Source organism: Pan paniscus, chromosome 7, assembly GCF_029289425.2.
Source record: "Pan paniscus chromosome 7, NHGRI_mPanPan1-v2.0_pri, whole genome shotgun sequence".
Taxonomy (NCBI): Eukaryota; Metazoa; Chordata; class Mammalia; order Primates; family Hominidae; genus Pan; species Pan paniscus.
In genome coordinates this window covers 148,123,965-148,142,529 of record NC_073256.2, presented here as the reverse complement: position 1 = coordinate 148,142,529, position 18,565 = coordinate 148,123,965, and positions in this window count along the sequence as shown.

Below are 18,565 nucleotides of genomic sequence, written 5' to 3'. Positions count from 1 at the left end.
GTTGTCCAGGCTGGTCTCAAACTCCTGACCTCAGGTGATCCACGTGCCTCGGCCTTCCAAAGTGCTGAGATTACAGGCATGAGCTACTGTGCCTGGACACAATAAAGTATTTTTAATTAAGGTTGGTACATTGTTTTTTAGACAAAATGCTATTGCAAACTTTATAGACTATGGTATAGTATAATCATAACTTTTACATGCACTGGGAAACCAAAAAATGTGCATGATTCACTTTATTGTAATATCTGCTTTATTGCATTGATCTGGAACCAAACCCACATTATTTCCAAGATACCCCTGTACAAGGAAACATCTCCAGGGGCCTGAGGCAGTGTGCAATAATTAAGCCTGTTAATGTTGTAAACAAATAACTATTTACACCAAGTAGCATAACTAACGTTTCTAAATAGGACTCGTGTTTTGCTCCCAAATTAGCCACAAAACAAACTTTAGCTTTTAGAGCTCTTTGAATTTTGAACTTGTGGATACAAGATTGTCAGCCCACAACACTTCATTAGACTGCCCTAAAGATAACAGACAGTAATACATTTCAAGTGCTTTAGCTTGGCCTTGCGCCACACTCAAATACTGCTTATTGTGGCTGGTGTTGTGTTTTGTTTTGCTTTTGAGACTGGGTCTCATTCTGTGGCCCAGGCTGGAATGCAGGGGCAAGATCACCACTCACTGCAGCGTCAGCCTTCCCAGGCTCAGGTGATTCTCCCATCTCAGCCCCCTGAGTAGCCGAGACTATAGGCCCGTGCCACCATGCCCAGCTAATATTTGTATTTTTGTGAAGACAGGGTTTTGCCATGTTGCTCAGGCTGGTCTCAAACTCCTGGGCTCGAGCAATTTGCCCACCTCCGCCTCCCAAAGTGCTGGGATTACAGATATGAGCCACTGTGCCCAGCCTTGTTGCTGTTATTAAGCACACAGTGATTTTATTGAAATAGTGAACATCTGCAATTTTTCTGAGTCTTTTTTACTTGTCTGTATTTGCAAAATATTCTTTAATAAGTATGTGTTACTTTAATAATGAAAAAAGTGACAGTTAAGCAAAAGTAAAACATGGGTTCACTTTAAAAACTGCGAAGGATTTCACTTGACCCTTGCTGATTGAACCCTGAGTCAGAGGTCTGGACCACTCCTAGAACAGAGTGGACATCTTTCAGAGGAGCCCTGCCCAACAGACAGCCCTGTATGGCGCTCCCCTTTAGGTAGAGAGAGAATTTTCCCAGGGCCACCACTGCTGACCCAGATTTCAGGGCCATACCCTGCCCTTTTGGATGCAGTAAGAGAAGGAGTGTTTAAATTCATTTCCTTCCCTGACATTTTTATTCCAGACCCACAGACTTTTCTGACACTCTGGTGCCTGTGACAATCAGCATTTCCGAATGAGAATGTTGCTCTCAGATTAGCTGTGGGCTCCAAACAACTGAACCCAATATTTTATTGATGGGTTACCAGAGTCAGGGTGCCCTGCAGAATAACACCATGTGCCTATTGGAATTATTAATTGCCTGTCAGCCACACACTTCCAGCCACCCTCCTGCCTTCTCCCTCCCCAGAAAAATAACATCTCCGTCCATTGGGTGAGCATCCAAAGCATTGCAAGTATACTCCGTGCACCTGTCTTTACCTTTTATAAAACAGACAGTGTGACTCAAACACAATTTGTTTCTGTTTGGACATAATGATTTCGAACACAGTCTTTTCATAATACATTGACCCTATCATGACATTATCATAATAATGAGAACTAACATTTTTAGAATGCATTGCAGTTTGCAGAGTCCATTTCCAAATATGATTTCAATTGATCTTCATAACAGCTCTTAGGCAGATTATTATCCCAATTTGCCAGGAAATGAGGGGTCATAAAAATTAATAAAAATAAATTATAAAACTCTATCCAAAGGAGTGTTAAAGCTGAAAAGGGCTTAAAGATCATACACGGTCCAAAGTCTTGATTTTATGTAGGAAGGAACTAAGGCCCAAAGAGGGAGAAATAATTTGGCCAAGATTCAACAGACAGACATAGAATTAGGGCTGGGATGCAGCGTATCTGATTCCTTGTCCTATTTTGACTCCACCACGGGTGTTCTGACCTCTTTTTATTGGCTTACTGTAAGTAAGTCAGCCCTGTGACTGGGAACTTACTTAAGTCTTCCCTAACCCATGGACTTGAATGAGATCGATTCAAATCTCAGTGGAAACTGACCCCCAGACCCCTGAGGCAGACCCCTCACACTTCTGTTTCCCATCACTGTTCCACACTGCTAAAACCCAGTACAAAGCTCAGCCCTTTCTTAATTTGCATACACACATGCACACACATACACTCACACTCACACATATGTGCTTACACTTATGCTCTCACACATAAATACATGCACACTCATATATACACACACACTCACATACTCATACACTCTCACATGCTCATGCACACTCACTCTACACACATGTACTCACACACTCATACACAAATACACACACATACACTCATACTCTCTCACACTCCCAACCTTTATGTACATTCTCTCACACACACGCATGCATTCTCTTACATTCACACTCCCTCATACACAGCTTACACACACACCTCACACATGCACAAAGCACAAAGTGTTCATGCATGCAGTAGGCTTTTCCCTGTATTTCAAGAGAGGAGACAGAAGAGTGGTTAATGTCAACGTAACAAAATAACTTCAAGTTAAATGTTAGGGCCCTCCCTTCATAAAGTGTCACTCAACAACCCTTCCCCATCTATCTTCAGGGTCCCCAGCCCACCTTCAGTATCTTACAGTCTCCACCTCCTCCCTTCTCTGCTCCCTCTCACCTTTCTTCCCTACTCCTGCTTTTCGACAGCAAAATCAAATTCCTCTCATTTTCTCATGCAAGCAGCTTAAACTTCCCTGCATCCATTCAACAAACAATTACTGGGCATTACCCCACTCCACAGATACTTCCTGCATACTAGGGCTGTGTTATTTTTGTAAGCCTAGTTAGAAATGATCTGGATGAAATTTAAGCAAAGACTCGAAGGAAGTAAGGAAGTGAGCCATCAGACTTCTTACAGAAGAGTCTTCCAGGCAGGGCAGACAGCAGGTGCAAAGACCCTGTGGTGTGGTGGGACCACGCATGGCCTGTGGCTGGGTGGAGCTGGAGAAAGTGAGCACAGGGCAAGGGGAGGTCAGAGAGGTGGCCAGGACCCAGCCCTGATAGGTAACTTTTGGTCTGTTTGTTTTCTTGAGCTCCAGCCAACATCTTATCTTCAACTCCAAGATACTTAACAAAGTATTTTCCCAAACAAAGAGTTTCCTTCAAGGGAGAATGCTGATCCCAGCTACAAGTATAATAAAATTTTCAACTCATTACACTACATCCTATACTCCCTTCATTGTCTGAAGAACTGAAAACCCACAAACCATTGCATTAGGGATGTGTCTTTCTTCTTGCATGGAGGATTTTTGGAAACATCTCAGAAAAGCAATCCATTCTAAACCCTCACCACACTCCTTAAGGGCCTCACCCTGCCTATTCCTCTGTGAAAGTCTTCAAGGCCTGCTTCAAAGGTTTAGCAGCACTGCAGCCCCCAACACACACACACACGCATGCACTCACATGTGCTCACACACATATATGTGCCCTTTGGGCATCTGCTATTCAAAAGGATGATTTGGGCACACTCATGTTTTCTCTATAACCAAGAAAGTGACCCTGGCTCCCAATCCAAAGAAATATTTCAGCAAGAGAAGAAAAAGAGAGGTACATTATTCCTTGGAAAACTTATTCTGTTGGTTGTCTTAATTCCTTCCCTCCTAGATCCATTTTTAAAACCAACAATTGCTGCAAATGGCAGTAGCCAACCTCAGCCTTTCCTAAGAACTGTAGTGCCACCATAGCTGCCTACTCTTCCAGGGGGTGGAGATTGTTAGCAACTGGAGGGGAAGTTGTGTGTCATGCCTGGAGTCACCAGTGAACAACTGACCAACTGTCCTTTTGAGTGACAGCTTACTCTTCTGCAAAACTGACCAAACATAAAAAAGCTATTGAAGTAGCCCAACTTATGGATCTTTGGGATGCCTTCCCTTGGTCACCAGCCTCTGAGGAAGTGTCCACTACTGGTAGCACTCTGAGGCTGAAGGACAGGTAGCCTCCAGTGAGTGTGCCAACATAGCAAGGAAGACCCTGACTGTTCTCAGACGATATCACAATCTGCAATTTGCATCCCCTGACACTACCAAGTTTCCACTGAAATAAGCATGTTCTTGCTTAAAAGTAATGAATCTCCTTTTATTTGGGTAACCTGTACTTGGGATTGTTACATTGTTTTTAGCAAAGAAATGAGAGGTGTGGGGACCAGCAAATACTGGGATTTGAAACAATCCCTTCAGCAGCCAGGCTGTAAACATTCCACTATCTCACCTCATGGCACCTTCTAACTGTTGGCTGTCCCCCCAGGAGGACACTGGCTCCTGCCTTGCAGTTCTGTTATTAAGGGGTTTCCTCTGAATGAGATGGGCAACCACTCAACGGTTTTGGGCGAAGGAACCACATGTCTGGACTTATACTTTTGCAGCAACCATCTGATATGGTTTGGCTGTATCCCCACCCAAATTTCATGTTGAATTATAGCTCCCATAATCCTGGTGGGAGGTAATTGAATCATGAGGGCAGTTTCCGCCACGCTTTTCTCATGAGAGTGAATAAGTCTCATGAGATCTCATGATTTTATAAAGGGCATTTCCCCTGCTCACACTATCTTCCCATGCAAGATGTGCCCTTGCTCCTCCTTCGCCTTCCACCATGATTGTGAGGCCTCCCCAGCCATGTGGAACTGTGAGTCATTAAACCTCTTTTTCTTTATAAATTATCCAGTCTCAGGGTATCTCTTCATAGCAGTATGAAAATGGACTAATACACCATCTGTCTGCCATGTTGTGGTACAGCAATATGGCAAGAATGGAAGCAGGAGATGAGTTGAGAGGCTGGTGCGATAACCTGGAGAATGTGCTTGGGCCAGACTGGTTGACATGGGGGTGGCAAAAAGTGGTCAGACTCAGGATATACCTGGATATATAAACACAGAGTTCACAATATTTGAAGATAGATTGAATGCAAGATATGGAAGAGAAGAAGCCAGTGGGGATTTACTGAGATCCTGAAGACAACACGAGGAGCAGGCTTGGGACAGGATGATCAGTTTGCTTTTGGACAAGCAAGTTTGAGAGGCCTAATGTACATCTGGATGTGTGAGTCTAGAGTCCAGGGAAAGATCCAAGCTGGAGATACATGCTGTCACACACTGGACCTTTCTGGAGTGTCTGAGCCAACCAGCCCCTCCCTCCTCCACATAAGGTTCATCTCCCTGCTGATAATGCCCATCACACCCTGCTGGTGTCGATTACACCTCTTTGGCTTAGTCAGACATCTCATTGTGGTTCCCTGACTCCTCCTGCATCCTCACCTGCTTTGTCCCTCCACACGCCCCATGCTCAATCATACTTCTTCCCATGATGTCAGCCACCACCTCTGCAGATGATTCTCAAACCTAAGTGTTAAGTGAGGACCGCTTACCTGAACTAGGAGATCAAATGTCTAACTGATGCCAAGGCAACCCCCAGAGATGTCCCATGAGCACTCAAGTCCAATCCTCTGTAGAGAAGCTCATCCTCTCTTCCTTAGCATACTACTAAATATTGCCCCAGCCAGGCTGAGTACAACTCCTTAAATCCTAGCTCAGCTGAGGCACATCTTGCTGGTTCTCCAACCACTTTTTTGTCTTTTCCTTTTCCCTGCTCTCCTGACCCCTTACCACCACAATTACACACCACACACACACACACAGAATTATTCCTCATTAAGATCCTGCACTGAACATGATGGTTTGCCTTCCCATAATACCTATTTGACTTTAAACCTACCTGACTGGAATCCAACAAGACCATGTCATCTAGTGTGTGGGTTTCGGAGTCAGGTGAACTGGACTAGAATCCAGTTACTAGTTTTGTAACCTTGTGCAATTTACCTAACCTTTCTTTGTATCTATTTCTTCATCTCTATGAATAATGTGATAATGGTAGTATCTGCTTCATAGAGTTGTGACAAATAAGAATAGATACCTAGACAGACAGATAGATTAGACAGATAGATAGATAGACGGACAGACAGATAGATGGATAGATAGACAGATAGATACTTATATAGAGAGACAGACACAGAGATATAGACATAGATATAGTGTTTAACCAGCACCTGGCACAAAGTAACTTCTCTGTCCCAAATCCCTAAAGCAGGCAATATCCCCATGAAGACTCTCTTTTCTCTACCCAGCTTTATCCAGCAGAAGACGTCTTTTCCCTAAACAAAATTGGGGATGGTGTTAGAAGTTGCTGGGGACCTAAAATAACCATCACCACCCTCATCCCATCTTTCCCCCATGCGTTAGAAAGAAACTAATAGAGAAGTAAGACACAAGGGACAGACAGAGAGTAGGATTTTAGCTTCCTTATGGAGGAAAGCTGGAAAGCACGGTTTGGTTCATCAGCCAAAAGGCATCCCAGGAGGTCCCCCTGACTTGAACTTACTCCCTGCTAAGGCAAATCTCCGCTGTCAGAGAGTGCCCTGCCCGGTGCTTAGCCCATAATGAAGACAGACATGGAGAGTGAAGAGGGGCCTGCTGTTGGGGCCGACAGACCTGAAGCAGGTGGGACAGGAGCACTGTTCCCAGTACGCGCAGTCCTTTCTCCAAATCTCACCCCAGTGGAAAGTGCAGACCGGGATGACCAAACCAATCTGATTGCTTTAGAGCCCACCAGGAGGGGACAGCCTCCCTGTGACAATACCTCCACCTCCGACCTCCTCCCGGTGTTTCTCCTCCTCCTCAGCTCATCTCACCCCTGCACTCTCCACCTGCAATGTTCTCATTATTTCTACAGGGGCCTTCCTTGCCCTACTTTCCCCAGCATCACGGCAAAACCCCTTATGGCTTCTTTCTCTCCGTGGAGCCCATCATGGATGTGCTAAGCACAGTTGTCACAAACCTGGGTCTGTGTGAAGTGGTATCGCAGGGATAGAAACCCATCCAGTGCCACACTCTAGGCAAACCTGAGGCAAGGCCAGGCAGCTGACTTAACGCTTACTCTACTGCCATCTCCTGGAAGGAAAGGGTATTTCTTCTCTTATAATAAAGGCAAGATCCTTGCATTTGACCATTTCAATCTCTTTGGGTAAAAATGGACCAACTCCTCCATAAAGTAGGGATGGGAAATGCTTTCTTTGTATCAACAAAGGCTCCCTCTGTTAGGGAAAACAAAAAACACTCCCAACTTGTGGTGGAGCCTGCTTATTGCTCCCTGGTTCCCATTCTTTCCACTTTAAAGGTGGCAAAGGTGTTAAGAATGGAGGCTACATTCCTGGCCTCCAGCAGCTGGCTGTAGAGCCATGTGACTGAGTCCTGATTGATGCAAGGTAATAAAAGGGTCAAGTTTCACCTTCTAGGAACTCACCTTCCTCCTCCCCCTCCATCCTGCACCCTGGAATGTCTTGGACCATGTATTATCTGTTGCTATGTAACAAATCACCTCAAAGCTGAATGGCTTAAAAGAGAGAACATTCATCATCTTACCATTTCCATGAGTCAGGAATTCAGAAGAGGCTAAGCTGGGTGGTTCTGACTCAGGAACTCTCACAGGGTGCATCAAGACATCAACCCCAGCTACAGTAACCTCAGGATTTCCTGGGGCTGGAGGATCTGCTTCCACAATGGCTCACTCACACAGGAGATCTGTTTCCTCCTAGCTTTGGCAGAGACTTTTTAGTTCCCTGCCACATGGGCCTCCTCATAGGGCTGCTTGAGCACCCTCACAATATGGCAGCTGGCTTCTCCCAGAGCTCGTGATTGAAGGAAGAAATAACATTGTCTTTTTAGAACTTGGTTACACATCATCACTTTCCACCACATCCTATTCTTTAGAAACAAGTTGCTAAGTCCAGCTCACATTCGAGGAGAGGAGAATTAGGCTTCATTTTTTTTGGAGGAAACCACAGACCATATTTTTATACTACCATAGACCCTGATATTGAGGCTATCTCGTAGAGCAGGATACCTGTCTGTGGCCTGTTAGGAACCAGGCTACACACCAGAAGGTGAGTTGGCAGTGAGAGAGCAAAGTTTCATCTGTATTTACAGCCACTCCCCATTGTTTACACTACTGCCTGAGCTCTGCCTCCTGTCAGATCAGAGGCAGCATTAGATTCTCATAGGAGTATGAACCTGATTGTGAATTGTGCATGCGAAATATCTAGGTTACGTGCTCCTAATGAGAATCTAATGCCTGATGATCTGTCACTGTCTCCCATCACCCCCAGATGGGACTGTCTAGTTGCAGGAAAACAAACTCGGGGCTCCCACCAATTCTACATTATGGTGAGTCATATAATTATTTCATTATTTATTACAATGTAATAATGATAGAAATAATACACTTGAATCATCCCAAAACCATCCCCCCACCTGGTGCATGGAAAAATTATCTTCCACAAAACCAGTTCCTGGTGCCAAAAATGTAGGGGACCACTGCACAGAGTACCCTGCCAGCCTTGGGCTATCTACAGACTCTTTCTAAAACACACAGAAATATAACACTGTCTTGTTTACACCTCCAGTGTTTGGGGTTCTCTGTCATTTGCAGCAAAGTTTAATGCAAACTAACAAATGAAACTTAAGTCAACCAAAGCAGCAAAAAGCAAGTCTTGTGACCAGGAATTCTTTCATTTATCTTTCTCCCTCAACCCCACATCCACAGCCAACTATTTCTCTAATCTCAACTTCTCTTAATCTCACGTCCCATTGCAGCCAAATCAATATATTGACTCACCTCTTCTCCTCACTGTGTCCTCACTGGCTCATCTCAATTCACCCTTTATTTCCTCCCTTGCTGTCTACACAGCAGCCACAGCTATCATAACATGTAACAAGCCATGTTTCCCCCCTGCTACGACTCACTACTTCCTTCTCGTAAGAGTTGGAATTAAAATTCTGAATCAAAAGGTTGCAAGCAGATTCACAATTCTCCAAATTTCTCTTTTTTAACTAATAAATCATGGCTGTATATATTTGGGAGGGTACATGTGATACTTACATACATACAGCGTGTAATGATCAAATCACAGTAAATGAGATATCCATCACCTTAAACATTTACATCACGATTCTCCAAATCTCGTGAATAATGGTAACCTCAATAATATTCTACTTTCTCAAAACACAACTGAGAAGAGCCTACTTGCTGCATCCTGACTCTTGCAAAACTGCCACAGCTCTGCTTCCCGTTTTGGCGAGTACCACGCTGTACTAGTGTTACTATAACATTGCCTGTCTTCCCTGTCTTGCTCTTCATCACTCTCCAGTGCCTAGCCCAAGCCTAGCAGTGAGCAAACAATGAATAAACATTTGTCAAATCATTAAACAAATGATTAAATGGAGCAGTGAATCACCAGTCCCGAGATTCTTTGTTTGGAAGGAAAGAGGAGGCAGAGATTTTTTTTAATTGAGTAAGCATTCAGCATTTAAAACACTGGAAGATTTTAAAATCTAGATCTCTGGCTCCTCTGAAAAAGTTGGATAATTCCATTTGCAACAACATGGCTGAACTTGTAGGACATTACATGAAGTAAAACAAGCCAGGCACAAGAAAAACAAATACTGCATGATCTCATTTATACGTGGAATCTTAACAAATCAAACTCAAAGAGTCAAAGAGTAGAATGGTGGTGACCAGGAGCTGGGGGTGGGGATTGAGGAGATGTTAATTAAAGGATACAAAATGTTATTTAGAAAGGGGGAATAAGTTCAAGAGATCTATTATACAACATAGTGACTATAGTTAATAACAATGTATTGCGTACTTGAAAAATAGTAGATTTTAAGTATTCTCACCACACATAATAAGCAGGTGAGGTAATGCACATGTTAGCTCAAGTTAGTCATTCTATAAGGTATACATATTTCAAAATACATTGTACACCACAAATATCTATAATTTCTATATGTCAAATAAAATAAAATAATTGGACAATTCGTTTACATAGAGTCTATCATCTGCCTGGCAGCAGTTGGCCAGAGCAGAAGGGGAAGGGGCTCCCCTCTTGAAGGAGGGATGAGCCTAGCCGTGAGCTGGTGTCCCCTCCCAGCCAGTCTTGCTCACTGAAATTAAACCTGTGGCACATGTTGTGTCTAAGCTTTCACACCCTAACATAGAACATCCATTGTGGGGACTACATGACCAAAAGGGATTCTAACTGATTATGAAGTCCTGGGCCTCCCATAGAAGGATACAGACCAAGCCTATGGCAAATAGAAGCCAAGATCTGACACATGAACTGCTGAGGCCACAGCCATTGCCACACTGCATGGGCCGGGGGGCGTGGGATAAGGAGGAGGTTTAGCACAAGGACCTAGGAGTCGAGCTTGCTGGTTGGAATCTAAACTCTGCCACTTCCTCGCTGAGTGACCTGGGATGAGTGATGGGTGACTCCCAGTCTCCATTCCTTCCTTTGTTGAGTGGAAGTGACAATCCCACTTACTGCAGAAACTTGGGAAGATTTAGTAAGAGAAGTTGTGCAAAAGCATTCAACTGTGTTGCTGGTACAGGAAAAAGTCTTGATAAATAGGAGCTAATATTATCATCCCTCTTCTCTTCTGGGGGAAGAACACTTCCCTACACATAACTAGACCTTCTAGGCTCAGGCTTAAGAGACTTCCAACAGAACCCAGCACCTGAAGGAAGGTACATGTGGAAGGAAAGGCAGACCTCTAGCAGAGCCTGCTAATTAATCTCTGCACATATATATGGAGAGAAGAAGAGATTATTCACATTAATCAGCAGATTAATACATATATAATATGCATATATATATGCATAAAGATTATCAGGCAACAGTTGGAGATGAACTACATCAACTCTGAGATGCATCCCAAACAGTTCTGACCTTTCGCATCCAATGATCTTTGCAACAATAATTGAATGTACTATGGGCACTTATTCAACCTGAAGTCTGCCAAGGTTTCTGGCAGCTAAGTAGCTTCAGACAGTTGCGATATTATGCAGATGCCTCCGGCATGCTCTCTGCATCTCGTAATAACAGTAAAGAGGTACACAAATACAACAACACACTTCCTTATGCAACCACACACTTCCTTACTCAGTAATGTGTGCCTCTTTATCCAGTAATGTGTACCTCTTCTCAACCATTGGCATCTGTCCTGAACAAAGGAACTGCCTTGGGACATTGTCAAATGAAAGAAGGTACCAATTCCTCCGAACAGCCTGGCCACCGTGTCTTTGTTTACTCGCTTCTTCCTTCACCTGTGCATCAGATATTTCTGAAACACAGAGATGGAGAGGAATGAGTTAATATTTAACACATGTCTGCACTTTGCCAAACACTGTGGTGGGTCCTTTGTGTAAATATCTCATGATTCCTAAAGAACAGATGTGGGGAGAATATTACCTGCATATTACAGAGGAGGACATAAAAGCTCGGAATGTTTGCCCCGCCGGAAAGAAATAAAGCCAGAAATTGAATCTAGAAGCTACTCTTAGGGGCTCATATAATCTTTGCAGAGCTGAGAAAGAAAAGGTCAGGGAAGTTGTTCCTGGAGGCTGGGAAGTACCTCCGGATACCTCAGCCTGATGTCCCAGTGAACATGGTTCTTGAGACTCACCTGGCAGCCTCTGTGAATCTCACACCTGTCTACATGAGGGGCTGCGGCTGCCTCTGGAGAAGAATGTTGCCTCCCTCTCCTTCACCTTCCAACTGTTACACAAGTGCCTTTTCTAGTGTCATATAAATAAGCCAAAAATGAGAGATGACCTCTCTGCCTTGGTCCCTCAGTTATTTATGTTACCAAGCAGAGTAGAGTTTGTCTGCATGCAACAGAAAACCAAACACTGAAGGGTGGGTCTTTTGAAGACAGAAAGGTTTATTGCAAGGCAGCTGAGCAAGGGGACAGGAAGCTAGCTCAAATCAGCCTCCCCATACCAGCCTAAAAGCAGCTTACTTAGGGGACAGACTTTGGGAGGAGAGTTTTGAGAACAGAGAATGATTGGTGGTAGGAAAGGAGAAGTTTGGACCCCTTGGACACGTACAGTTGCTTTTCATGCTTTTTCATGGGTCACATGTGCAAATTTGGGGGCAGTTGGTATGAAACATGCAGTAGAAATTCAGGCTATGACATCAAAAAGTCACCCACTGGGCAAGCAAATCTATTCTATGCAGACTTCAGTCAGCCATAGTGGTTCCTGTCAGGGGAACCAGTCCCCAGTATTTCAACATAGGTTATTTCTATTTTCCCTAAGTGTCGGCCGGTCTGAGAAATAAAGAGAAAGAGAGAAATTTTACAGCTGGGCCTCCAGGGGTGCCATCACATATTGGTAGGACTGTTATGGTGACCTCGAGCCACAAAACCAGCAAGTTTTTATTAGGGATTTTGAAAGGGGAGGGGGTGTACAAACAGGGAGTAGGTCACAAAGATCACATGCTTCAAAGGGCAATAAAAGATCACAAGGCAAGGGCAAAATTAGAATTACTGATGAGGGTCTGTGTCCCGCTGTGCATGCATTGTCTTGATAAACATCTTAACAGGAAACAGGGTTCGAGAGCAGACAACCAGTCTGACTAGAATTCACCAAGCTGGAATTTCCAAATCCTAGCAAGCCTGAGGACACTGCAGGAGACCGGGGCGTATTTCAATCCTTATCTCAACCGCATAAGACAGACACTCCCAGAGCAGCCATTCATAGACCTCCCCCCAGGAATGCATTCCTTCCCCAGGGCTATGAATTATTAATATTCCTTGCTGGGAAAAGAATTCAGTGATATTTCTCCTACTCAGACATCCATCTACAGGCTTTCTGTGAGAAGAAAAATATGGCTCTGACCTCGCAGGCAGTCAGACCTTATGGTTATCTCCCTTGTTCCCTGAAAATCGCTGTTATTCTGTTCTTTTTCAGGGTGCACTGATTTCATATTGTTCAAACACATATGTTTTACAAACAATTTGTACAGTTAACGCAATCATCACAGGGTCCTGAGGTGACATACATCCTTAGCTTACAAAGATGACAGGATTAAAAGATTAAAGTAAAGCAGGCATAAGAAATTATAAGAGTATTGATTGGAGAAGTGATAAATGTCCATGAAATCTTCGCAATTTATGTTCAGAGATTGCAGTAAAGACAAGCATAAGAAATCATAAAAGTATTAATTTGGGGAACTGATAAATATCCATTAAATCTTCACAATTTATGTTGTTCTGCCACGGCTTCAGCAGGTCTCTCTGTTTGGGGTCCCTGACTTCCCGCAACAGGTTCCAACAAGTTTCAGCCAGCTTTGCTGTTTTGCAAGCAGGGGGGATTTCAACAACCTGTCTCCTTATCTGCCATTTTGTAAAACAAGCTCAATAATTCCTCTAAGTCACCACTTGCTTTAACCCTGTCAAGCACAGTTTCATTTATTTCTCAACTGAAGGCTGAAAACCATTAGATCAAAAACCTGATAATGCCAAACTCAGCTTTTCACACACTCATTTGTTTTTAAAATAGTGCATACAAGCAGATTTTTAGCCATTTAGGGCCTGCCTGCTTTTTATACTCCATGAAACTATACCCAGCATCTCCTGACCCCTGGTGAGATGGAGTCTATAAGATGGTGCTTATAGGACCCCAAGCCACTGCTGCCCTTCAAAGCTCTCTGGCCCACAGATCCTTCCCTGTGCTGTGGAGGGACACCACCTAGAGACACCTAAATCTCCTCTCTGATCTATCTCCCTGCCCCCACAACAAGGCTTGTGCATGCTACACCTCATGGTCATGTTTTTCCTTAATCAGATCTAAAATTCCTTGAACCTCCTACACCTGGGAAAACTGTCACTCAGGGGTCCCTGGGGAAGGGGCTCTGGGAAATGCAGTTCCTGGCTTCTCTGTGACTCAGAGGAGACCCTAGAAGTGACAGTAGACCCAAGTTGATAACCAGCAAGCAGCGTGCCCAGTGTCCCCTTCCAGCCCACCACACATGCTGCGTCTCAGCACCACTGGTTCTCTCCCCACGTTTAGCTGGGTTGCCATGTGTTCATCCATCAGTTCTGGTTGCATCTCGTTGATTGCAAGGTGGTGGAGCAGGAACTCCCACACTTCTCCCAGCCAGATTCCAAAACAACTGAACCCCTCGACAGCACCAAGGAGCTACAGGTCTGACCTGCTGATCTTGAGTGCCCCAAGCAGCAAAGTCCCTGCTGCCAGTGGTGGAGCCAGGAGTCACAGCTTCTACTGCGTATGTTGAAGTCACTTTGGGAACTGTAGATCCACTGCTGAGCTGTCACATTAGAGGAGGAGAATCTCCAGCATCATTGGTTGCAGCCTCCATCCTTTCATAAGAAGCCAAGTCTTTCACCAAGGTAAAGAAAGAACACTGCTTTCCTCCTATTGTCAGACTGAGTCAAGGGCTGTCCCATGGAGAAGTTGCCTAGACTTCAGAGCATCTTGTCCTGGTTGTGGCAGACACTGTTTTCTGATCAACATCAATTGCCATCTCTCATCTTTGCCCAAGTTTATGCAGGACAGCCACATGCCCAGTCCTGGGTGATAAATCATGATTAAGTCAAGCTTTGGCAAACTACATACAGTTCACAGGCCAAATCCATCCCAGTCTTTGCATGGCCCATGGACAAAAAATAGTTTTTATATTTTTAAATAATTACATTTTAAATGATCATTTAAGAATCTATATAATAACTTTAATTTTGCTTTTTAGTGCACACAAAGCCCAAAATATTTACTCTCTAGCCTTTTAAGAAAAAGCTTGCTGCCAGGCGTGGTGGCTCACACCTGTATTCTCAGCACTTTGGGAGGCCAAGGCGGGCAGATCACCTGAGGTCAGGAGTTTGAGACCAGCCTGACCAACATGGAGAAACCCCATCTCTACTAAAATACAAAAAAATTAGCCAGGTGTGGTGGCACATGCCTGTAATCCCAGCTACTTGGGAGGCTGAGGCAGGAAAACCGCTTGAACCCAGGAGGCTGAGGTTGTGGTGAGCCGAGATCGTGTCATTGCACTCCAACCTGGGCAACAAGAACAAAACTCCATCTCACAAAAAAAAAAAGAAAAAGAAAAAGTTTGCTAACTTCTGTGTTAAGCCATTCATGATAAACCTGCTCCCCATGTTACCTGGCTTTCCATGCAGTTTTGACCACTGAGAGTCAAGGGGAAATTTGTTTTCAGAACTTCTGGGAAAGATTCTTCTTTCCTGATAGAAGCAGTAGATGTGGGCAGCACCAACCTACTCTGCCTCTTTCTGCCACAAATATGGATGCAATAGCTGGAGCTGCAGCAGCCATTATATAATGATATGGTACAACCAGGAGAATTACATAGACATAAGCCATGACATCACTGAGCCACTGAATCAAAGTGAATAACTGCTCCGCATAACATGTTATAATATAAGTGATAAAGAGCCGTTTGTTTGAGCCTCCAGACTTTTCTGATACTTGTAGGTGAATGCATCTTAAGTGATATACACATAAACGAATAGTTGTCTCCAGGAAGTAACCACAGCATAAAAACAACTGGGTTTAGATAGAAATAAGAACCAGCCAGAATTATGGAACTCACGATCAGAATTATCTTTAGGTCATGATGCTAAGTTGGTTAAGTGAAGCTTACTCTTTGCTATCTCTTTCTTTATAATACATTCCCTCTCAGGGAATCTCTTGGCTCCTCCAACCACTCCTTTGTCAGACATCCCCTGAGGTTTCCAGGTGGTTTTCTCAACACTTTTTTTTTTTTCTCAATAGAGTCCCACAGTCCCACTGTTGCTTCTCCAGGAGCTTTCTTCCACCTCTGAAGACTACTTGTTACAAACAGATAATCAAGAAGAGTGTCCCAGCTCAATTTAAGGCCAACAGCATCCAGAACTCATATATGAATTGATGCACTGGAGAAAAGTGATTGGAGCCCAAATAACTAACTGACGGCATGTTGGATTTCCCCATCAGATATGAACTCCTTGAGATTGGGGCTATGTCTTATACTTGTTTTTAACTCCATGGCTAATGCAATGACTGGCCATTGTATGTCCTCAAAATCATTTGTTGAATGAATAAACTAATAAATGAACCAATGAACAAACTCAGGAAGGAAGATGTCAGTGAGCAGAAGCCAGGTCCACCTGCTCAGAAGATACAGCCCAAACTTCCTGAAAAGTCCTTCCAGACCCAGCCCCTGTACCCTCTTCTGCCTTCCTTCGAATCTTCCCCTCCCTTCATGCTCCAGGAAGACAAAATCACTTTATGTCCTCCAGCATGCCCTGACCACTCCTGTTTCCCTACTTTGCCTCCTTTACCTGGGCTGCTCCCTTCTTCTCCTTTTCTGACTGATTCAGGGTTTGGGACTCACATTGGAAGATATCTCCTCTGGGCTCTCTCTTTGTCCACCTCCCTACACTTGGTTAACCATTCTTATGTGTGCTCCCAGGCACAATGCTACAGTACGCATTAAAGTTTATTGAACTATTGACTTCCCCCGACTTGGCTGTTAGGGCCAAGGACCTAGGAGTTCTCTAATCTCATCCTTCCCATCTCCTCTTCCTCCCCAAGGAGAACCTGAGAAAGCTCTCTCTACACGAGCGCACACACACACACACACAGAGAGAGAGAGAGAGAGAGAAAGGGAGGGAGGGAAGAAGGGAGGGAGGGAGGGAGGGAGGAAGGAAGGAAGGAAAGAGGGAAGGGAGGGAAAAAAGAAAGAAAGAAAGAGAGAAAGAGAATGAAAGAAAGAAAGAAAGAGAAAGAAAGAAAGAGAAAGAAAGAAGAAAGGAAGAAAGAAAGAAAAAGAAAGAAAGAGAAAGAAAGAAAGAGAGAAAGAGAGAGAGAAAAAATCATTCCAACTCTGGTTAAAATGGTAAGAAAGATAATTGCAATAACAGTATTACAATAGGGGAGAGAGAGATCACACTCAACTACAGAAAGGACAAGTGGGGGGTTATAGCTCAGAAGCAGGGTGAGGGTCAGTGGATGGGAAATTACTAAGAGGAACATCAATGTTAGGGGGGCCAAAAACTTATACATCAAATATGGGGGGTGAAGAACTTGATCAGATATCAAGGCAGGAAGAGATGACTTAGCAGCATTCTTCTAAAAGTGGGCTGTGCAGGCCCAACAAGGACAGGATGGATACAGAAGGCCAAAGTCAAAGCCTAGTTGAGAAGATGGTGCAAAGGAGCTTAACTAAAATTTGGCCAAGAAAACAGTCTCTGTCAACACACACACACAAAGAAATAGCAGAAGCAGAATCAAAGTGCCTCTTTCTTAGCAGCTGGACCAGCAGATGGTGGCACTCATGGATTGATGGTGGACAGATGGTGGTCCCCTAGTAAAAGTCAAGTTACAAAAACAGCTGCAACCTAAGCAGGGCCACCTACTTCTCCATCCAGTGGAAACCTTGGAACCAGTATAGTAGACAGAGTGACAAGAAGAAATATATGGCCAGGTCTCCAGTTGGAAGGGGATGGCGGGAGTCCTGATTCAGTTTACTAACTCTGCCACATATGGAGGAATAGAAAGTGTAAGAAAAGAACAAAGAATGGGCTTCTGCATTGTGGTATGGTGACCCTGCCCCCAGCAAATTATTGCCCAGTGATGTCCTGAACTCTGACTTATACAGCAGCCCCTCTTTCCTTATGGAGAGAGAAAGCACTGGAAGAGGACAGGGAGGAGGGACAGAAGTGTGCGATACTGTTACCATCCAATGGGTTCTAGATAGAGTCAATTTACCAAAACAGAGGAATTGAAATAGAGAGTTTACTTCCCACAGAGCCAAGCAGCCTGCACAGAAGACAGAGTTTTATTATTACTCAAATCAGCCTCCCTGAAAATTCAGACACTAGGACTTTTCTTATTTTATTTCAGTTCCAAGGTACATGTGCAGAATGTGCAGGTTTGCTACATAGGTAAATGTGTGCCATGGTAGTTTGCTGCACCTATCAACCCATCACCTAGGTATTAGCCCACCATGCGTTATCTGTTTTTCCTGATGGTCTCCCTCCCCTCACCTCCTACCCTCCAACAGAACCCAGTGTGTGCTGTTCCCCTCTCTGTGTCCACATGTTCTCATTGTTCAGCCCCCACCTATAAGTGAGAACATATGGTATTTGGTTTTCTGTTCCTGCATTAGTCTGCTGAAGATAATGGCTTCCAGCTCCATCCATGTCCCTGCAAAGGAAATGATTTTCCTTTTTAATATTGCATAGTATTCCACAGTGTATATGTACCACATTTTCTTTATCCTGTCTATCATTGATGGGCATTTGGGCTGATTTCATGTCTTTGCTACTGTGAATGACACTAGGATTTTTCAAGGATAATTTGGTGGGCAAGGGAATGGGTGCTGCTGATTGGTTGGGGATGCAATCATAGGGGTGTGGAAAATGGTCCTAAGAAAATGTGCTGAGTCTCTTTCTGGATAGGACCATAGGGCCAGTTAGTGGGTCCAGGTGGAGCCA